We start from the raw sequence: 24,374 nt of genomic DNA on the forward strand, positions 1-24,374 counted from the left end.
CCAGTTTTGCAGTGCTAGAAAGAAACCATTTCTATAATAGACACAGTCAAAGTGCAGATCCAAAGGAAAGAATAAGAAAGAGAGAACTAAAGAAAGAAGGAAACTCTAAAGAAGAAAGGAAGAAAAATAGGGGCAAGAAGGGCAGAAAACTTATCATGAATGGGCCAGTGAAACTTTGAAGATAAGTAAGCACACACACACACACACACACACACACACACACACACACACACCACACTTCCAGGTAGAACATTATCATCCAGAACTTGTAGTTTCTAAGTACCTTTTACAAATCGAAAGAGGTTACCATGTTAGAAGGAAGCAGAAAGAGAAAATATATTTAAAAATTGTACGTAGGCCAGGTTTTTGAGCGAGATTTCTGACACTTACAAAGACTGGAGAACAAAGTGTTCAGAAACCTTGGAAGTTCATGAAGAATTTTAAATCCTTTAATATGAACCATAAACTAAACAAGCAGAGGGAAAAATCTGGTTGTTGCTAATGTCTAAACTACTGTAACCAAGGACTTGCATTAAACACAAGGTTGGCTTCAAGGATGCCTCCCCCCAAGGGTTTGGTATTCTCTCTTACTTTATATAGGGTAGTAGAGAGCAGTGGTCATGATCATGGTGAGCTCTCAGAAGATGGTCCATGTTGCGGAAAATACCCCAGAGAAACCCTATGTTGTAATATCTCCCACCATCATACCAGAATGCACTATGCTTTCTATTGACTGGCTTTTAAGATTGGGGGTGCTTTGGTTTCTAGACTTTCTCACCTATTCCCTTTGCCAAGGTGAATGCTTATTGCTATTGTCCTGTTGGATGTTCCTTTACTGCATGTGTATGTGTGGTGTCAGTAGGTAGATACCTCACTTATTAATTCATAGGTTACTAGGACATAAGGAGTCACTGTAAAACTTGATGGACTATTTGTACACCATCTAGAGACAATGAAATCTGAACAGGACATCATGTGAGCTGATGTAATGTGACTTTGAATGGTCCTTATAGGGAGAAGAGATAAGGAAGGGTGAACTGGAAACATATTTCTGGGCTAAAAACCATAAGTTCCCTTTCTAGGGGAGAAAGGAACACTGCATTTGCCATTCTGACCAGTGATATATTGTAGAAAGAACCCATGCCCTTTCAAAGATTGGACACAGAATCCTTGATACAGGCCTTTATCTGTCCCCTCTTTCTTTTGTCTACCAACCAAAGGTGTAAGAAACACCTGGAAAGAGTCTGAGCTCTTGAGTTGCTTTTCTGGAGAATAGTAACCCAGGGAAGCCACATGACCAGGAGCGTCCATACTGGAGTTGATATTTGTTATAGCAATCAATTTTGATGTCACTCAATGGAGGTGACTACAAAGCTGTCGATTTCCTCTGAAGCTATCCAAAATCTGATTTAGGGTTAGCCTACAAAATAAAACTTAACCTTCACTAATCAGAAAACATTAACATCTAAGCAGGATGTATCTACTTTTAACCAATCATATTTCCTGGTTCCTTCTTTTGTGATCACTTCATAGAAGTTTCTGCTATTGATTTTTCTCCCTCAGTGGAACACTGAATCATTTTCATCATAGAGTTATACATCCATGAATGAAATGAATGCTGGGCTAAAATGGAAAGAATTTTCATACGCCCTTTGTTGGCTTCTAATATAGGCAAACGCGCTTTGTCAGTATCACTTGGGGTTTTAGTTCATCATCACTGAACATCATATGGTCATATCTGGCAATGACAGAGAGAAGTCACATCTAGTCCTGCCTAGGTATAGGGTGAGCATAGTTTTAGATACTAGTCTCCAGGTTGACCATGAAGGTGAACAGGTTCAAACCACTGAGTGAGATGCATGGGAAGAGGATAATTGCTGGTACAGTGCTGGAAATGTATCATGGTGTTCAATTCTTGAGACTTGAAGAGACATATCTAAAGAAGGGTGAACATAAAACTGAGTCAGAACATGAAAATTTGCCACCCTGATACAATGTTGAAAAGGCAAAGTTTTATTTGGAACAGGAAGAGAAGAACATGAAACTTCTGCCAGAATGTCTGGATTCAGGGAGAGCCCTCTGTTTTCAATATTCCCTGAAGTTCAATTTTAGACAGGCTGGAGATGTGAATGAAGCATGTTTAAGGGACCACCCTATAGAAAAGAGTGGCTATTGAGGAGAATGGGGTGGAATGAACATGGATACTTTTGCTCAGGAAATGTTCTTCATGGTACAGAGGCATCTTTGAGTTTTGGCTGAAACAGTCAATGGGAATGTTAAAGTTCCTGAAAGGAGGGAGCTGAGGCAGCTGAGGGGAGCCTCTGGTGGCAGTTATTTGATGTAGTTTATGTCCTAGAAGTCATTTACACAGTCAGCCCTGAATACCACTGACTGCGGGGGTCCAGATGGCAGTTTGAAGAGTGTGGAAACCATACAAAGTATTTATGTCTTACATGTGCCTCTTAGTTATGTTAAGGACAAAAACATATTCCTCTATGAACAGACACTTTAGGAAACACGGGAGGAAGTATGACAGGAGTTAAGAGAAAAGCCCTGTCATTTCATGTTGGACACATACCAATCAGGCTTTCCTTCTACCCCTCTATGAAAATGACATCTATAAATTCTATCAATGACCCCATATTACTGACTGGATGGTCAACTCCCTGGGTTTGTTTGTGTGTTCCAAGACAGAGTATTTCTGTATAACCTTGGAACTCATGTGGGAGAGGCTAACTTCAAACTTGAAGCAATCCTCCTGTCCCTGCTTCCTAACTTCTGGGATCATAGCCTTGTATCACTCTGGGTTATCAGTGATCGTACTTGATTTCCATAAGCAGATAGCACATCTCTTTGGACTGCAGGACTCTGCACTCCTCCCAAGTCATCTTTCATCTAACTGTTGCTTCTTACTCTCACTTGATGCTCTCTCCTTCTCTCCCTGGGCATCTATATAAATGTGAACATTCCTACAGAATTACTCTTCAGATCTCTCTACTCATGCACTGGGTAACCCCACCCCCCTCTCGGTTGTAAATCTTACCCACGTGTTCTTGCTTTTCAAATGTACATCTTCGGATTATACCTCTTCTCTAAATCCCAGGCTCATATCTTAATCTCAAAATGTATTCCTAGTTATTCCTGTGCAGTCTTCTGCTGTCTATATTGGCACATTACAACTCGGTTGCTGACACCTCAGGTCAAAGGTCTCACGGTGACTCAATTCATCTCTCACACATCACATAAGAAACGACGCCTGTCGACACATGTCTGGCCTTTGATGTACATTCAGGGTCAACTGGTTTTCTTTGAGTTTTCTGCTTATAGCCAAATGATCTTTGTCCAGAGAACAATCAGAAAGCCTGGATAAGAGTCACAAGGAAATCAATTTGAGGGCATCAAAGAAGTCTCTCTGCAGCTAGACCTTGAGTGGCTGTGGTTTTTTTTTGGGGGGGGGGGGAGCGGAGGGGAAGAGATTTAGAGTTGTTGGGATTATTTTTGCTTTTGCCTTAATGCTCCTTCTTCGTGGAGCCAGAATCTGCTGGTGTGAGAAGTCAGAATGCTCAGTAGGAAGTGACAGGAGAGTAGCAGAAGCGCCCACTGGGGTCAGCAGGAGGGCATAGGATGGAGATTAGGTGTTATAATTTAAGGATTTGATGATCCATGACCTCAGAGTGAAGAGAAATATTGAAGACTGAGTTTTCTATTTTGTACTGCTTTGCCCTATCGGATAGTCTATTTATAGACAGTCAAAGGCTGAGAGGCCACAAGGCTACACAGACTTTTCAGTTTTATAGTACTACAGAGAAAATGCTTAATCTGTGGATATGAATCACTCTAAACCCATATAAACCCAGGTTTCTATGAAGGGTTAGGGAGAAAGTAAACATAGACACAAACTTCCTTTCATAGACTGAGACCTGCCTAAATAAGTTTAGCATAGGATTGGACTAAGATGAGTTGCTACTAAGTTTTACCCCAAGTTAACAAAACTTCCTGTGAGAAGATAACAACCTCTATAATCTGATATATATGTGTGTAAATGTGTAATTATATATAAATATATTACATATATAATGCTTTTATATACATATATGTAACATATATTTATATACAATTATACATTTACACACATATATATGCAATTACATATGTTTTTATATATTACAGATATTTTACATATATCATATGTACATGTATTTAGTATATAGCATACATATATATTACATTACATATACATATATTTAATATGCATATATGTAATATAAACATATATTACATATTATATATTTATACATAATTACACATTTACGCACATATATACATAATTACACATGTTTTTAATATATATAAAACAAAGCCATTTAAAATATCATTCCATAAATTTTTTTTAAAGATTTATTTATTTTTATTTATATGAGTACACTGTCTTTAGAAATTCAACAGAAGAATGCATCAGATCCCATTACAAATGGCTGTGAGCCACCACGTGGTTGCTGGGAATTGAACTCAGAACCTCTGGAAGAGCAGTCAGTGCTCTTAACCACTGAGCCACCTCTCCAGCCCTTCATTCCATAAATTTTACCAGTAAAAATTACTTTAACAGATAAATAGGAGCAAACTAAACTATATACAGATTTTCAATTCTTCCAATAGTAAGTCATCAGACTCAATCATTAAAATAATTGTGATTAACAATAATGTATATAAGTACTGGAGAGCTTGGCAGTTGATATAGCCCCTACTGCTCTCACAGAAGATCAAGGTTCACTTCCCAGTACCCATATGGTAGCTCTCAACTGCCTGTCAGTCCAGTTCCAGGGGAACAATGCCCCCTTCAAGCCTCTGTGTGCCCCTGAACATGTGATACACCTCTTATACATACAATAAAATATTATTAAAAAATTAAGCATATAAATAAAGATTTAAACAGCAAGCAATGATGAATAAAACAACCAAAATATTTTTGAATTGAAAAATAAAGTAACATTAGCTAAGGAACTAGTAGATACACTTAGTATTATATTAGATGTGGCTGAAGAGGGAGTCAGTAAACCAGAAGAGAGATTAGAAGAAAAGTATAATGACACGTAGGGAGAAAGTCCCAACAACTATAAAAGTCCTAAAGAAGTACATAAGCATCGTGAAGCACACTAACTGTATAATTAGAGGCACATGTTAGGAGGAGACAGATGGAACAGGAGAGGATGGCTGAGATTCCCAGAATGCATGGAGGAAATCAAGCTCCATATTAAATCAGCACTTTGAATCATAAGCAAGGTAATTACAAAGAAAACTGCACAAAGGCACCTCATAACAAGGGTACTGAAACAGTGACAAAGAACATTCTTTACAAGGAACTGGAATTACTTTTAAACTCAAAGAATTAAAAGACTAGTATCTAAACCAAACCAAACCAAAACACATAAACAGAGGGGCCGGTGACATGGTTCAGCTCTTAGAACACTGGCTGTACTTCAAGAGGATCCAGGTTCTATTCCCAGCACACACATGGTGCTCACAACCATCTGTAACTGCAGTTCCCAAAAGATCTGATGCTGTATTCTGGCCTCCTTGGCACCAGGTGTGTAAGTGGTATACAGATATAACACATGCAGGCAAAACGCCATATGTATAAAATAAACTACATTTAAAAACTAAAAGAACCCAAAGACTGTAGTCAGATTTAAAAAAATATGAAATACTTTCGTGGTCACTGTTTTATTGTTATGAAGAGACACCATGACCATGACAACTCTTATAAAAGAAAACATTTAATTGGGGCTTGCTTTCATTTTCAGGGATGTAGTTCATTATCATCATGGCAGGGACCATTGCAGCATGAAGGCATATATGGTGTTGAGAAATAACTCAAGAGTTTTATATCTAGATCTGCAGGCAGCAGGAAGAGAGAGCCACTGGGCCTGACTTGGACTTTTGAAACCTCAAAGCCCCCTCCCAACTGACACACTTCCTCCAACAAAGCCACACCTCCTAATCCTTTCAAACAGTGCCACTCGCTGGTGACCAAACATTCAAATCTCAGAGCCTATGAAGGCCATTCTCCTTCAAAGCACCAACCACATTTGCCATCTGTGCGATTTGGAAAAAAGAAAAGAAAAGAAAACAACTTTACTGTCTGTTACACAACGATACCCAAGTAAAGAAGCACTTGCCAGTATAGACAGACCGTAATCCAGCAGATGTGTCCTGAAAACAAGCAGGACAAGACAGTGACGTTTGGTAAACCACAGACTCACTTTGATTATTTGGCCAGATGATGAGAGAGACTGCTATAGTCACCCACTGTAGTTAAAGTTGAGGTATTTATTATCTGTGTTACCTCATCCCAGTCTGTTTCCCAACCCTTCAGGAAGCAATTGCAAAGACGCCTTTACCAGACTACAAAGAGAAGGAAAACGAGACATTGTAAATTTTTTCAATAGGATAAATACGCAAATAGGGATGAGGGATGAGAGATGAACGTAGAAATTGTAAACTTGGCTGTCACTAGACGATTGAGCCTCCAGAATCTACTTATCCTTGGACTTAGGCTCTAGTTAGGTAGATCAAGGACGTTCACTTAAACTTAAAAGCCGATTGATTGGAGCTAGAGAGGCTAAAGAATTAAGGACACCCAGACCCGACCTGAGCAAATTATGATACATCTGGATGATGAGTAATGACTTTACCCAGGGCTCAGGCAATGCCAGCTGGCACAGAGCAGAGTTCTGTGACCCAAGGAGGATTGTGAAAACACAGATGGACCATTTGGGAAGAAATTACTTCATTTGCATGTACTGGGCTTGGTTTCTCCCTCCCCGGCCCAACCCTATATTGTGTTATTGCTCAAAAGGATTTTTATATTAAACTAGAGTAAGGGCTCACTAAGGCCCAATGCATATTATCAGTAATTTCTAGGGGGATTAGGTCCGACAATAGTGCTCGGGAGTCAGCTTACATGGACTGGTGTTAGCCAGCTGTGTGAGTCTCGCCTTAAGCTCGTATTTTCTGTTTGATGGCTTGAGATGTGGCATGGTGAGTATATTTATATCACACAAATTTGACAAGCGTGGAGAATCCTCTCTTCAGTGTGCCACTGGAGCTCTGTCATATGGCTGCATCTTGTGACATTAGTTATTGGGACAAGCTGTGCAAATTGATACATTGTACCTTTTGTATAAAGATATTTTCCTCTGTGTAACTTGAGCTGATTTTTCCTAGTATCTGTGCCACTGTTTTACTACTTTCTTTACTATTCTGAGCCCAATTTCTTTCCTCTCTCCCTCCCTTCCTCCCTCCTTCCCTCCCTTCCTTCCTTCCTTCTTCCCTCCCTTCTTCCCTCCCTCCCTCCCTCCCTCCCTCCTTCCCTCCCTCCCTCCTTTCCCTTTTTCCCTTTCTTTCCTTCCCTCCCTCCCTCCCTTCCTTCCTTCTTTCCTTCCTTCCTTCTTCCTTCCTTCTTCCCTCCCTCCTCCCCTCCCTCCTTCCCTCCCTCCTTCCTTCCCTCCTTCCCTCCCTCCTTTCCCTTTTTTCCCTTTTTTCCTTCCCTTCCTTCCTTCCTTCCTTCCTTCCTTCCTTCCTTCCTTCCTTTCTTCCTTCCTTCCATCTGTTCCTTCTTCTCTCCTTTCTTTCTTTTGGTAATTTCATACATATACACAATGCAACATGATTATATTTAGCCGCCATTACTCTTTCTTATCCTCTTTTCCCCATGAACCGCTTCTCCACTCATCCCACTTCCTACTTGCTGGTCTCTCTCCCCTTTTGTTGACCCACTGAATTTATCTGAGTTTGCCTGTATGAACATGGTAGAGGGTTATTTGTTAGTACGCATGTTACACCACTAAAGAAAATGACACTCCCTCCCCAGTCAAGCACTAACTGAAATAGTTTCCGAGAAAGGGGTGGGACTTCAGGTACCTCTCGAATTTCAGAGGTTAGAGGCCCAGTTCTAGGGAGGCCTTGTGAACATAGGCGAAGGTGTGGAGTGTAAGTGTCTATTGATCTCTTAGTGATAAACAGAGCACCGACGTCACTTTCTCCACAAGGCATAATGTTTCATGATAGGAACCCTGGAACCCTCATCCTCCATCTCTTATATTCTTTCTGCCTCCACTTTTCATGATGTACCTCGGGCAGATTTAAGCCTTTGCATTAACTATTGCCTACTCTAGTAAAAGGAGTATCCCTACCCAAGAGCAAGAGCAGTAGTAGTGTCTATGGCTCTATGTATAACTATTAGAAGTCAATTTCAACAGGATTTGGCCAGATTTACAATATTTACAATACTTGGCATGTATGTCCTCCTACGAAGTGTGTCTCGAATCCAATCAGAAAGTGATTGGCTAATCCCAAAGCAGCCATGTTTTTATATTGCACCAGTGGCATGTTTTGCCTAGTAGGTTAATAAGGGAGTACATAGGGTTTCCAGCAGCACAGACTACGGATGTGTTTTCTTCCTCAACAGTCTGCTTAGTACATCCTGGCACCATTTCTATTATGTCCTTTCTGCCTCTTTTTTATGATGTTCCTTGGGAATCGAAGGGAGAGATTGTCTAGCCCAATTACACCTTGATTTCTCTGTGTCTTGTAATCAAAGTAGGTGGGATCTTAAGCCATTAAGTCTGATATTCTAGTTTTAATGGCCAACCAAAAAGAGGGACAATAGCTTATGTTGCTTTGGGAGCCTCTGGGACCTCACAGGCCAAAAACACAAAGCGAGGTATCCCATGACCCTCACTTAGATTTTTTATTAAACCAGTGGCTTTTAGTAGTAGCATTATCTGTGCATGCAGGATGTTCTGTTTCAAACTCTGGTTTCAAATTAAAAATTTAAATTTTAGCTTATAATGTAGAGAAAAATCCAGTTTCTCTTTAGCATTCTTAATCTAATTTATTAATACTAAATTAACCTAGGGACCAAACTCCAAAACTTATATACCACTCTCAGTATTATTGTTCAATGAACAGTAAGTCTGACAGGTCTGTCTACTTAGTGTATAATACAAAAATAAATAACATACATCTCCTCATTTTATCTATTAATATTAATGTGTTAGCTTAGCATTCATACTTTTCACCCCCCCCCCAGTTTCTTCAAAAAATTAATCATTAGGATCAGATGCAGAGCTAGCTAAAATGCATAATTTTGGCTCTTACTAGAAATTCACATTTAGTTGTTAAAAGAGAAATTATGCTTGGTGCCAGGAACATAGCCAAGTACTAGGGCTAGTGAGGTCATGGATGGATCTTTTGGAGAACCTATACCACCACCTTACTAGAACAGTCTAATTCCTAACTGTATTCTATACTAATCTGCATACCCACATATAAATATAGCCATTATCCCTCATTGAAGAAGCTTCTGTTTGCAGCAAGCACAGACACAGAAAACCACAACAGGTCAAATAGAGAGAATTGCCATGCCTGGCTCCAGTAGGTACAGAACAACTCCTGCATCTAAGGTTCAGGAAACATCATAGAAAAGGGGGAGAAAGGCGATAAGCACCAGAGGAGTGCGAAGTCTTCCGCTGAGATTGTTTTGCCCTAGAAATGGTAGAGAAGCTACATCCATGAACTCTCAGTAATATGATTGCCTAAAAAAAAAAATACTGAAACAATGACAACACTGACAGATGTGCTAATGTAGAAGGAGGAAGTCCTCTAAGGGCCTCATTCCTAGACAAAAAGCAGGTCAGGTAATGACTGTGGAGAGAGGGAGAATCAATCTTTCCCAGGAATCAGACTATGAAATGTGTAGTGGTTAGCCCTGAAATCAAATACACATAAGGAACACTAAACAGAATCAGTGGATTATATGTATATGGTTTACTCATGGAGGAGATGGAAGAGCAAAAGAAGTGGGGAATGATACAAACATACTCTAATTAAAGCTAAAAGATTATTTAAAAAAAAATTAGGGCCTGGGGAGCTATCTTACTGTTGAAGAGTTTGTATGCTGCTCTTGTTGACCACTAATTCCCAGCTCCCACATCAGGCAGCTCACAACTGCCTGTAACTCCAGCTCCAGAGCATCTTTTACCCTCTCCTGACCTCCACAGGCACTTGCACACATGTGCCATACATGTACACCAGACACATACATATTATAATAAAACAAACCAAAACAATCAGGCTGAGAACCATAATCTATATTTTAACAAAGGACCCAAAATTCAAGTGAATCTAATTCTTAGTGTCTTAGTTCATTTGTCATAGCAAGATACCTGAGGCTGAACATTTTATAAAGAAACAAGGTTAATTTAGCTTACAGTTTTGGAGGTTCAAGAGCATGGCATCCATACCTGCTGAGCTCTGAAAAGGGCCTCAGGATGAGTGGCTTCACAGCAGTGTGAGCAAGTCTAACAGAGCTCACATAGCCAAGAAACATGACAGAAGAGGAGCCAGGTGTGGTCCTTTTGTAGCAACATCTCTACTTAGAGGCAGCATTAATCCATTCATGAGGGTGGAGCCACAACGACCTAATGACATTCTGCTAGGTCTCAATTCTTAAGGATTCTCCCATCTCTATGTTACAACACATGAGAGCAAGCCATCAAGACACACATTTCTGGGAAACAAACCATGGCCAGTACATAACGTTTAGTTAAACTTGGGAAATATTTAGAAGCCATATATAAATAACAAATCTTTAGAGTACAATGTAAGCACAATATAGCCTCTTCTTGTTTCCCTATCTTTAGGTCTCATTACTTTCAAGCATATCTTTTATTTCATCTGTTTTCGCCACCATGTATTTATTGTAGTCTATGTGTCTTAAATTCTTTTTGATTTGAAAACTTACAATGGTACAACTAGACAAGTTATTTGTACAGTATGTGAATAAGCCACATCTTCCTATGTTTTAGGTCATTAGATTTGGTAATCATAGGAATGACTCACCACCCTCATTCTTTGTGCACCTTTATTCCCACGGAACATCTATTTACTTCCCTTTTCTGGCTACCTTATTGTGAGTGTAGCCAATGCTCCTGGTCTCTTCTCTGCTGTGTATTATTTATATTATTCTCTTACTAGTCAGCTGTTTCTTTAAAGGCATGGCTTTGTAATCCTTAATGTCTAGATCCATTGTTGGCATAAAACAGTTCTCCAACATTTATTAAATGGTTATTACTCATTTAGTGAGTGGCACAGTAGGGATTTGACTGTAGGAGGGTCTGCCTCTAAAGTCACGTCCTTTTAACTAACTGCTCCCTCTCAATAACGTATGGGTCAGCCTGCCAGAGGAGACTGTTTTTAATTAAGGAGAATCTAATGATTCCTGAAGATGAAACTACTAACTTTTCAAAGGGAGATGTGCCAATGAACCACTTTAGCTGATCGATATCTAGTCCAGATTGGAAAACTCATGCCAAAGGGTCTTCTCTGAGATTTATTAAACTGTTGCAGGAGACATAGCCATTCTGTTCTTGGCCTTGACCTTACCACGTAGGCATATCTATTCTAAATAGAAAAGGTGACTGTCTTAGGTGGGTGGTGATATTTCCTAATATTAACTTAACCAATTAATCTTAAACTTATTTCTAGGGTGTAGGTCATGCGGAGTACTTGGCTCATAAAATCTTTCATCATTTCAGAATTAGATTAGAGTAGGAAGCTGATATAGTTTGGCATAAAATGAATGTAACTCTCAACCAATTTAAGCATACATTTTATTGAGGGAACGAATACAACTCATATGTTTTATTCTTCAATGCACAAAAAGTTGGGCAGCAAAAGCTAATGGATAGAATTCAGAGGGTCTGCTCTGTCATCTGATTTGGGAAATGTGTGCTGCTGACTCTGCTACTTCTATTAAAAATGCTGCCCATAAAATATCCTGGGACTGGTTTGGCACACATTATTTTAAAGCCATGAGATGAACTGTTATTAATATGGTCTTCTCTTTCCCCTCTAATTAATTCATAGCATCGCCACCAGGGTTCCACTTGCATGAGAGATTTATGTCTGCGTCTCCCACTGGAAACCTTTGATGACTCCACATTTCCCACAGGAAAAGGTAAACTCTACATATTATATGTAAATTTTCAGAACCTCATTACCACCCACCTGCCTATTCTCCACCCACTTTGTCCCTCTCTGTAACTCAAATTCTATAACTCCGTCTTTCCTAACACACCTGTAAATGGCATCTATCTCTATGTCTTTCCTTAAGCTGCCTTTTCATCTGCCTTCTTCCACTTCATCCTGCCTCTTCCTCCCAATGCCCACTATCTCTGTCAGTTGTAATCCAGTTCCAAGCATCTCCACAAGAGTTTATTGCTTTCCCATCTTCACTCAAATACATTTTCTACATATATGTATGAACCACATCCTAGACATGTGGTCTGACAAGGGCAAGTATAATTAAAAGAACAAAATAATGGAAATGGTTCTAGGAAATCTGGACTATATACTTGTCATAATAATATTAACTGTTGAGGCTCAGTCCTGTACTAGGCACTGCTGTAGGTAATGGAGCTATAGAAAAAAAGGAAGGATTTCTGTTTGTTTATTTCTAAGGAATTTACATTCTATTGAGAGACATAGACAAGAAACAACAAAACAATTTCAAATAGTGGTAATTCTACGGAGAAAACTGTGAATATTATAAAAAGTAACTTAAGATGTGGGAAAAAGCCATGCTTAGGGAAATTTCTGTAATAAATATATTACCTATGTAGTAATAAGGCAACAATAACAATATAAATATTCAAAGAAGAATTTAAATGAATAATGATCAGGAAAACAAACAGTGATTGTCACACATGGAAAGATGCTTAAATTCAAAAATTTGACTGGAGATTCCAATGAAAACATCAAACAACCATCAGTCATTACCCATTGACCACTAACCTTAAAAAGTATAATATAGTCCAGGGCAGATGGGGAGAAGGGTACCCTCCTATATTTTTTGGAATTGCAAAATTTTGCAGACTTCTTGAAAGGCAACCTATACGGTAGCATGGTCCACAGCAGGCTAGAATGTTCTCTCATCCTTTACTAGTTTCTGCTCAAGTAAATCCTAGCTTCACCCCAGAAAAGAATTTAAAGATGAACCAAACAGAGTCAAATTTATTAACTCTATACTAAAATTTATTTCATATAGGTTTAAGCTTGGAGGTTAATAGAAATAGTGACCCCTGGAGAAGGAATAAGACACTCTCAGCGATGGGCATAGACTTCTTAATGGAGGTCGTACTTCATTGCCACATACAGAGCAGAATCACTGAAAATAAACATTTGTAGCATGCAACCATGTGATCAGGCATGCTGACATGCCAAAAATTCCAGCATTCAAGAGGCTGAAGCAGAGGATTCATGATTTTGAGGCATAACCTGGAATAATCTAACAAATGAGACTTTGTCTTAAAAAGCTAAAGCTGAGCAGTGGTGGCACACCCCTTTAATCCCAGCACTGAGGAGGCAGAGGCAGGTGGATCTCTATGAGTTCTAGGGCAGCCTGGTCTACAGAGTGAGTTCCAGGACAGCCAGGGCTACACAGAGAAACCCTGTCTTGAAAAACCAAACATGAATGAATAAAGAAGAAATAATAAAGTAAAATAAATAGAAAACACATAACGATTGGGATGCTATTGAGTGTAAGTGTGACACGGCAATACAAGCATTTCCCAACACTCCTTATGAGACAAAATTGATGGTTTAAGCATTGATGGAGCTGGAGGACCCCTGAGGCAGGCCCAGAAAGATAGCAAGCAAACGTCACTCCTATGGACAGTAAGCAGGTAAACTATGAGATTCTGCAGTTTGGGGAAGTTCTGTGCACTGTCAGTATAAGTTCTGTGTATTTTAAACTGATGTATTTACCAGGGCACAGACTGTTGTTCCTGGAGGAACATCTGCATTTTACTGATCTCACCAGTATCACCAGACTGCTTTTCTATAACTCTGGAATTAAAGTGAAGCTCAAGTATTTGGCCTGATGTAAATACAACTACACAGAGAGTGAATAAATTATCCTCTTTCCAGCATATAAAAAGGTTAATAGTCTTGTTTGTGAGGTTCTTAGAAAATATCCAGAAGAGGAGTAAGGTGACATTTGAGGTCATAAATGCTCAGGCCCAAGCCTGGTTTATTGCTTTTTAAAAAAACATTCTTATTTTGAAATATTTCTATATAAAACAAATATTGTCTCAATGTTGGCAACCTTCACAGCAAATGTTAATTGTCCTGGACTTCTTGATTCCCAGCTAGCGAGAGGCTTCAGCCAGACTTGGGAGTGAGGGCTCTTTTTTCTTCTCATGTTCCTATAATTCTCCATATCTTATTGCTCTTCCTCAACACTAGGTATCACTACCCTGGGAAATGATCACACTGAAAGTTTAGAGTATGGTTTCTACTAAATGCATATCAGAAATTGTAAGCTGAGCCATCAACTAATCAGTCTGAAACGGTATGCATTTGAAAAATTGCAGCGCAGGTATGTGTGGGTCATGCTATGCATTCAGCTTATCTACAGTGCTCAGAGAACAGAAGCATTAGTGGCAAAGCAAATGTAGATCTCACCAGTGAGAAATTCGCATATTGGAAAGAATAGGTTGGATCACACAGAGATAGAACCTACCTTATGACACACTAAGCTGAGTAGCAGCTGGTATCTGAACTCCCTGAACGTGTTCACGTTTTAATGTAGACACACAGTAATCTGATGACATCTTTAGTTTCCTTTCCTGCACGGTAGATGATGTGCTGGGATGGTGTAAGAGGAAGGAGAGAAAGAAACTCTTCCACGGTCCTGTCAATCACAGTACTCTGGCTCTCGGAGTTCATAAGTATATTGATTACATTTATTCTAATTCTCAAATGCATGTAAACAAGTTCCCCCAAATCTTAAATGTTTGTCATAGTAAGGCAATTAGGAAAGAAAAAGGAAGAGAATCATAACATATAGCTGTGTCTGGTGCACAAATTTAACTTCTTTGTATGAGTTATTTTGAAAGTCAGAATACATTACAGAAACTATCAGCTCTGTCTGTGTATCTTTCCCTCTGTTGCTGTAGTTCAGTAGATTAGATGGTATTAGAATACATTCTAGCTGTAGCTCATCTCCCATAGGTTGTAGGATACAACCCAAATAACGGCTCAAAGCCCTTATGTTTCAAAGCAAGGGTGGGCCAGTCTGTTGCATTTTTCTTTACTTCTCTTTTAGAGAACTAAGTAGCCTTTCTTCCTCAGATCAAAGGACAATGTGATGCATTTTTATCCTCTTTCTGTGGCATAGCACCAAGTACACAGCTTCTGTGGTGAGCGGTGAATGGCACTGTGGAGCTTACGTCAGCATTACTTGCTGTGTCTCTTTGCTTTTCTGCACTTGGTAAATAAAGGAAAGAAGAAATCAATTTCTTATTCAGACTAAGTCTACATTACATCAACACTGTTGGTTGAAGAAACGAGTATTTATTCAGTTACCTCACTAAGTTTCAGTTAGCCTTTTAAAGTGCTTTAATATGGGAAATCGAAATGTATGTAAAAAGTGCAATGCCCCCTCCTGCTCGGACATATGACTTCAGCAACCAAGTTCCTCACAACCCTGTTTTCTCTCTAACTCCTCTGATTTCACTCTACCACTGAGTTATTGTGAAGCAAATTTTGTACAATTCTACTCAAATACACCAGTATGAATATCTGAAGAATATAAACTCTTTTTGGAAGTATGGTCAGAAATAGCTTCACTCTTAAAATATTAATGTTCCTTGATCAGGCTGGGTCTGGTATTTGAGCTAGCCTATAGTTCTCTATATCATGATATGAATCTGTGTTTCTCAAAATCTCACTCTTTTTTTTTACTGCAAAGTCTCCCTTATATACCTGCTATTTATTGTTTATGGAAGTAGGCTTACCCTTTGAAGCTCCCCATACCTGCATTGTACAGCCATCTTTGAAGTTTTCTTTACCATATTTACCAGTTTAGAGGTGGAGTACAAAGCCTTAGTTAGGTTAGAGATCAAGCTCTTCTCTTCTTTCTGTACAAGGCTTGGTTTATTCCCAGTAGCTGGCTGAAACAGATGCTGATACCCACAGCCAAGCATAGGAAGGTCAGGGACCCCTGTGGAAGAGTTAGGTGAAGGACTGAAGGAGCTAAAGGGGATGGCAATCCCACAGGAAGATCAATAGTGTCAACTAACCTTGACCTCTGGGAGATCCCAGAGACTGAACCACCAACCAAGGGCACACAGGGGCTGGTCCAAGGTTCCCCACCCCCTGCACCCTGAATATATGTAGCAAAGGCTGCTTTGTGTGACCTCAGTGGGAGAGGATGCACCTAATCTTGTAGAGACTTGATGCCCCCGAGTAGGGGAATACCAGGAGACCACCTCAGAGGTGAAGGGGAGGAGGAATGCGGGGAAGAATTCTGCAAGGGGGGAATCAGGAGTGGCCAGCTTCAGGGATATAAATAAATATAATAATCAATTAATAAGAAAAGTCTGCAGGTACACACATGAATAGATGTCAGCAGAGGGGGAAAGGAGAATTTGTTGAAGACTGTGTTTTTCAAACATTTGACTTTACAATCTTGATTAGATTCCCTCTTCTCTTATTTTGTATTTAAAACATTGCAGTGAGAAATAGTCTAAGCAAACATTTACTTTTGTCATGGGCTTAAGAACATGATTAGCTTTGGGCTAGCCATATTTTCTTATCTTTAAAACTACTTTCAGAGCTGGCAAGATTGCTCTATTAGTAAAGTAGTTTGCAGGCAAGCTTGAGGACCTGAGTTCAAGGCCCTAGCACTTCTTTACAATGTAGATGTATTCACATATGTCCATAGAGCCTGGAGTTTACTATCCAGCCAATATAACTTGTGGATGAGTTCCAGCTTCAATGAGAGAACATGTCAGAAACAAACAAACAAACAAACAAACAAAAATCCCCCAAAAAACTGAGATGGAGAGTGATGGAGGACATTAGACATTGACTTCTAACTTCCACATGTATGTCCATAAAACTGTACACCACAGACACATGTATATAATTAACAAGCACACACACACACACACACCTTTTATATTCACAACTGAAAGCACAATTTGTGTGCCCATTTAGATAAAAAAATGATGAATATCAAACCAATAGAGTATTCTAATTCCCAAGTGCTTATAGTCATATTTTCCACTCTAACATAGAAGTACAGAATAACCTTTCCCATCTGTGATAGAATATTGCAGTATGACACCAGTGTGAAAGATGAGGTAAAAGGAACATGAGAGATAAGAAATTCACATGTGTAGAAGTTAACACAGGAAAAATTGATTATCAGTTCTTCAGCCCTCATGGCTTCTTTATTTTAGCTTGGACACGTGAGGTAGAGAGGGGAGGTATTTGAGGGACAGACTATGTTTAGTCTGTCTATCTGGATATTAGAAGATGCATAATAGATATACGTAAAACAACAATTCTTTCTATCATCTGTCTGTCCATCCATCCATCCATCCATCCATCCATCCATCCATCCATCCATCCATGTATCTATCTATGCATGTGACTATCTGTACACATAAACACATTTGGTTATAATATCCTAGCCAATACTCTGAGACAGGTTTGCTCTACCTTACACAAGGAAAATGAAGTCCAGAACAGTTAAGTTCTATTTGGAGCCTTGTGGTTTTCAGCCTGTAAAGCTGCAATCAAAGCACGTGGTGCTAAGGGATGGGAGATGGCTTGGTAGTTAAGAGTATATTCTGGTCTTGCAGAGGGCCTGAGCTCCTTTGCCAGTAAGGAGCTGGGCAGTTTTGTTACTCCAGCTCCAGCAGGAGCTGAACATTTTAATACGGTCCTCTTGCCTCTGTGGACACCTGCCCTCCGTGCACATATCCCTACATATATACACATAATTAAAAAAAATAAATTAAACAAAACCCCACAGCCTCTCTGTGTCGAAATTGGTATCCCATTTTCTGTATTTCATCTTGTCACTGATTTGGCTATTTAATTACAAAATCCTCTCTCTGTTTAGTGCTCTGACCCCCTTGAGCACTACTTTCATGCAGGGTTGCACTGAAAAAATATTAGAAGTTTAAAAACCTCGTTCAGACTGTGGCTTAGGGAATTCTGCCAAATTTCTGCAAAGTGCTTTTCAATAATTCACAATCCTTTAAACACGGAAACCTGCCGCCTAAATATAGCATGAACAAATGTGCTCCTGTGCTTAGTTAAGCCAAAAGCTGTGCGTTTAAATACATTAGAGCTCTCTTTCTCCTTATAGAAATGCATCCAGTGTCATCCTCTTGCCTGTACAGACTGCTTTAAAAAGAACCCTTATGGAAATATTGAGGGACCTGGTATGACATCCTGTAGACTTGTAATATGTATGCTTCAAATTTGCTATTGCAGCCAAACACCTCTTTGCTTTACTTGCATGAGGTTATGGGAAGACTGTTAGAATCTCTGTCAAAGAGCTGGGAGGGCCAAATGGGTCTAGTGTCCAATGGGACAGAGTCCACAACACTGGATGATTGGCTTTCTTTCTTTCTCTTTCTTTCTTTCTTTCTTTCTGTCTTTCTTTCTTTCTTTGTTTCTTTGTTTCTTTCTTTGCTCCTCCTCCTCCTCCTCCTCCTCCTCCTCCTCCTCCTCCTCCTCTTCCTCCTCCTCCTCTCCTCCTCCCCCTTCTTCTTCTTTAACTTCAGGGGTGTGAATTCCCCAGCTGAGTTCCAAGTGTTTAGAGAAGTCAAAACATTCATGGAGACATGGGTTTTTAGGACCTCAATGAGGACAGACTGACTTGACAGAGCGGATCTTAGTAGATCTGGTCCCTAAGCCCAGGCTCCCTGCTGGGAAGGGATCTAATGAAAAAGACCAGACACTAGTGATTGTTTCAAGATTCCAATCAGTCAGCTACTTGTGTGTCCCCGGAGTCTTCCCATTTCACAGTAGCCCTTCCCTGTCTATAGTCCTGTATTTCTTTCTGATAACCAGGACATCAAGCAGCCATTGACTCCTGATCTCTATCTCCCCCTGTTTGTGAGAAATCTCCATTTGGCTGCTCATTCTGCAGAGACCAGGAGTCTCTTTGGTTGTCTCTCTACATACAGTAGAAGTGAACGACCTTCACTTTCTCTACCCTTCCCGCATGATGCATGCCGTACTGGAATCTGTACTTCTGGTACATCATGGCGAATCATGATACTTCTGCAGGGGTGTGCTCAAGCTACCCCAGTTCAGCTTTTGTTGTTATTTTCAAACACTTTTTTTTCTTCAAGAAATATTTCATATTTATTTCTTTGCTTTCATTCAACTGCCATCTCCTTCTCCCCTAGTAAGTTATAAGTACCACTGAAGAGGGTGTTGCCTTACTTACTGTTGTATCCTTGGTACTTACTATGGTACACAGCCCATGCTTAATTTTATATTTGCCATCATAGTTTAAAGAATGACTGCATATTAACTCTTGCATATATTAGCTCTATTCTACCTATAATGTCTTCTTGTCAATCTCCCACTGAATCCTCTTGAACCAGACTTAGCAAAACATATGCTTGCCATCCATTCATGCAGTTTTAGGCAGGCTGATTTTGATGTATTCATAGAAAGTTCTACAAACATGGAGTGGGTGGATGAATAGACTGAACTTTAGTTGATTGAAATGGTTATCTCTCCAGGCTTTTCACACACACACACACACACACAACCTCTTTTATTAAAGCAGTTAATTTAATGGCAGTAACCAGGTAAGTGGGTCATTCCTTTTATGAAGGCTTGCTTGTTTTATTTGACAGAAAGCCAATACAAGTTGAAACGACAGAGGCAGCCTCGGGAAGTACTTGAACCCCGAGAATCAGTCTCTGCCTATTCTCATTTACATCATGAGCTTGCTTTCCTTAAGTGTGTAATTTTTTAAGAGCATCTTTTTAAATGGAACTTTCCCCCTTATGAATTAATTATAAACACAGATCAGAATTAAACCATCTTTCTGCCTGGTCTTTAGCCTCTGCATTTGCATAACACTGAAGCATATCCACTGTAGTCATTAGAAGGAGACAGAATGTCACTTTTTGATGTGGGACATGCATTTACCTTCTATGGGCTGAGCTACTTAAAGAAAAGGATGTTTCTTGACTTTTTATAAGAAATATCTGCGCCATTGTTTTTTGTCCTTAATCCAAGGGTTTTAACTTTTTATTTGGAATGAGAGAACACTCAATGCTGCACCAAAAAGTTAGGTACTGTGTACTGAATGTTCATATTACTTGAAAATTCTGAAGATGAAATGCTGTTACCCCAAAGGTAAGTATTAGGAGGTGAGCTTTAGTGAGGCAATGCAGTCATTAAGGTATACCTCTCATGAATAAAGTTAACCTGCTTATCACAGAGACACCAGACACCAATTCTACCCAGATGCCAGATGTGAAGGACGTTTGTTGTTGAAACTACCTGACATTAACACCGCCCATTAGACTTGCTTTCCATCTTGGATGTACCTCATCTCTAGGTTACTATATACTCTCAATAGCTCTGGACACCAAGGAATAAGGCAGCAGTTCTCAGTCTTGGTTGTTCAAAATCTCCAAAAGAATTTGAGCATAAACTGATTCTTGGGTTCCTACAGAGGGTCTTTCTCCATGGTGCTGAGCTGGAGCTTGTGCACTAGGATTCTTACAAGCTTCTCAGGCAATTCTAATATATAACCACGAGAGAAGAACGGCATGCTTGGAATGTTGGAAAATGTGTATAAGGAGACAAAGGATTTTCATTTCTCTTTCTGTGTTTCTTTCCCAAAGCTTGGGGAACTAAGCTGATAAAAATGAGACTGACAGGTAGATGTGCGCACACATTTTATCTGATGACACTATTTTGAAAATTTTACTCATCTAGAGGTCTTCAGGATAAAGAAGTGAAAATCCTGAAGAAGTGGGTAGACTCAGGGTTGTATATAAGCATCATAAGCAAAAGCGATAAATTGTGGAGAAATAATTAGAGAAAGACAATGAGAGCGTAGGCTTAGTGATGGCAAACTGAAGAGATGTAAATGTATATATAGGGAGCTGATGCTAGGCAGGTGGTCTCTAGTGGTGCTTGTTCTTGGGTCTCCATCACTAGCAATAAGATGTATCTTTCTACTCCTGCTTGGGACACTGTCATAAGAGAAATTTAACACTCAAGCAGGAGAATTCTTCCTGTGTCTGATTTCCTTTAACTTTCTAGCTCAAAAGAATGTACAGGGCACAGTGGTATATTTTGGTGTGGCATATTATGATCTTATTCACTTCTCTCCATGTCTCATTATATTCGAGGAATTCTTCTTTATACTCCCAAAATGTCTTTCTTTTAGGAAACTGGACAAAGTCATATTCCAGCCATTTCAGACTTATAATGTGCACATCGAGTAAACTTCCAGAGACTGTATTATGCTCTGTCAGCACAGACACAGCTGATGGACAGGCATGCTGAATCAGAATCTCTTAAAATCAAGTCCATGACTGTTCCTTCATGGAGTCTACAGTAGATTCTTACAAGCTTCTCAGGCAATTCTAATATATAACCAAGAGAGAAACAACATGATTGGTATGTTGGACATACATGTATACTTCCTAATAATTCCTATTTTGGGATTCTGAGCAAACTACTGAAGATTTGCATATTCATATAAAGTAACGTATTATCCAATAATGTATATGAATATCCAATATTCATATAAATTAATGTATTATCTAAGTTGGGTTATTAAATAGTGCAGGCCAATTACCTGCAATAAATTTACTTAAAGAAATTATAGCCATGCTGGAAATGTGGTTGAGATGTGGATTAAACCAGAGGGTTGTCTCTCTTGGATGCTTTAGTAGTTAAGTACAGACTTGAGCTAAAATGTCCCCAGTGAAAAATATCACAGTTGTTTCTCACTTTGATCTTTCTATAATTTACTTAGAGAGGCAGAATTTACCTGAATTAACCCTATGAAATTGCCGAGCAATTAAGTGTGTTCATGTCAAGATGGGTTCAAAAGAACTCTCTTGTGCTGGCTAGTTTTATGTCGGTGTGACACAAGCTAGAGCCATTTTGGAAGGAGAAATCTTAATCGAGAAAATGTCCCTACCAAATTAGCGTATGCATAAGCCCGTGGTACGTTTTCTTGTTTGGTGATAGATGTGGGAAGGTCCAGTTCACTGTGTGGTGCCACCCCTGGGCTAGCAGTCCTAGGTGCTATGAAGAAAGTTGGCTCAGCAATCTCTGGAAAACACTCTTGTAATCAGCACTCCTCCATGGGCTTTGCACTTGCTCCTGCCTCCTGGTTCCTGCCCTGTCTGAGTTCCTGCCCTGAGTTCCCCCCAGCAATGAAACAGGACCTGAGAATTGTAAGCTGAAATAAACATTTCCCTCCTCGAGTAGTTTGTGGTGACAGTGTTTTGCTTGTTTATTCTTTGTTTTGTTGTTGTTTTAACCACACCAATAGAAACCCTAACTAAGTCAATGGCTTAAATTCATTTCTGTGAAGAAGGTATGTTTGCCTCCGAACCTCCACCACCACCTACTGACCCTATTGTTTTTGCTTATTATTATATTTTTATTAACACCTCCAGTATTCAGTCAACTCATCCTGTCTGCAGAAGCAGCAGCTGGTTTCTGCCCTAGCTTCCTATATGTGTGTTGTGTCTCTGTCAGACCTAATTAGACAACATAGACCTAGGAAACAGCAGAATGTTAGGAAAAATTACTGAAGGAAATCACGCCAAAAAGAATGAAGAGAAAGCAGACATCTCCAAAGGAAAGAAAAGCCAGGACACAGCCAAGAAAATGGGAAATTAAGGGAGATGGTTGGGAATCTCATGCTGTGTATTTTGAATTCAATGTAAAGAGCATATGGCAGGATGCGAGGACATAAATGGTCAGAGAAGAAGACAAGATGAAAGCATTGATAAAAACCCCTCTCCTGATAAAGCTCTGTTTTTGATGAGCCCTGACCGTGGGTCTGACCTTGACCTATTTAGTCCAGTGCTCATAAAAATCCTGCCATGTTGTTCAGCAGAAACCTCGCATCCTTGGCATTCCACTCCACTGATCTGCCTTCAGCAAGATGCTGTGGAATCAGTCTCCCAAAAATCCCTCTCTCTTTGATGTTTCCCGTTCTTAACCCTACCCGGATACTTACAAATCTTCAGCTGTCCTTAGTGCCCTTGAATTGAGTCTGCGCTCTCTGCCTCTCACTACAACCCCCATCCCAGCAGGCTTCCACAAACACAGCCTTTCCTTACTACCTTTGAGAGTCATGAATACTTTCACTCAACAACACAGCCCAATTTCAGCCTCCAGCTTTCTGTGCCATAAGTACAGGAGGAATGTGTCCTGCTGTGGGAGTGTCCAAAGGTTGTTGACTGAGAGGACCAGAAAAAAAACACATGGAGGAAACCCTGAGACTTAACTCAATGTAGCCTAGGACTGTTAGGTCAGAAGACAAAAACCTAGAAAGAGAAGAATTTGCACTCCTTGGTCAAATGGACCACACTGAGCAGAGCTGTCTGGGTGTCCCAGGAACACGTGCCTTTTAATATGCTAATGAATTGTTTGGCCTGAAACTCAAACCATCTAAACTTTGAATCCAGTAACCTCTGCAGGCACTCATCATCATTATGCCTTTGACAGTACTTAACTTTCTAATTTTGTATTCCTCATTTATGTAAATATATTATCGCATTAGGCATAGTGTTCTCGAAAGGCAGGGGATTTGTCTGTCTTATCTTTGTACTCCCCCAACAAGGGTAAGTGTGGCTCTGTAAGCATACTACACAGGCCTTCTATTAGCCTGCTGAGCTCACAAGAGATTTGTTTATCATCCTCTAGGCAACCCTTTTCTTTCCTTTCTTTAAAAAAAAAAAAAAAAAAAAAACATTTTAGATGATTTATATTGTCCGTTTGTATGCAAATGCACATTGCATCTCATGAATATGGTGGTCACAGGCCATGTGGGAGTCCATTCTGTCCTATCATGTAGGATCTGGGGGATTACACTCATGTTACCAGGCTTGGTAAACAATGCCTTTATCCACGGAGCCATCTCATTGGACCAGGTAACTCCTTGGACCCTGAAACTCCTTGGACTTATTAGTCCACTAATTTTTGAATTCTAACTGTAAGGTAGACATGGTTTGTTCTTATATTAGTTACAGTAGCCAGACTGTCTGATCAACTTGGGAGTAGACTGAAAGTTGATATAAAGGGTCTCCTGAAATCGCAGGGGCAGTTTACTGGCTAGAATAACTAAATACGTTCATGGGAAATGGCTGTTAGGACTCTGGGACTTGATGACCATAATTTAAGACACATGAGCTCAATAGTCCCTCCCATCCATTCTCTGTATTTGTGCGCCTATGTGTGCGATGATTCTCTATTGTAAATATAGGAAAATTGTGTCCCGCAGATAA

At 39.7% G+C, this 24,374-nt stretch overlaps 1 long non-coding RNA gene across 1 annotated transcript in view; it reads left to right on the plus strand.

The window, feature by feature from the left end:
• The window catches only part of LOC143434603 (uncharacterized), a 144,105-nt gene that overhangs the window by 97,776 nt on the left and 21,955 nt on the right, over positions 1-24,374 (plus strand). Inside the window, exon 2 of the long non-coding RNA XR_013104220.1 lies at positions 11,929-12,019. This is a non-coding gene — a long non-coding RNA (uncharacterized LOC143434603). The remainder of the gene's footprint in view (positions 1-11,928; positions 12,020-24,374) is intronic.

Source organism: Arvicanthis niloticus, chromosome 16, assembly GCF_011762505.2.
Source record: "Arvicanthis niloticus isolate mArvNil1 chromosome 16, mArvNil1.pat.X, whole genome shotgun sequence".
NCBI classification, from domain to species: Eukaryota; Metazoa; Chordata; class Mammalia; order Rodentia; family Muridae; genus Arvicanthis; species Arvicanthis niloticus.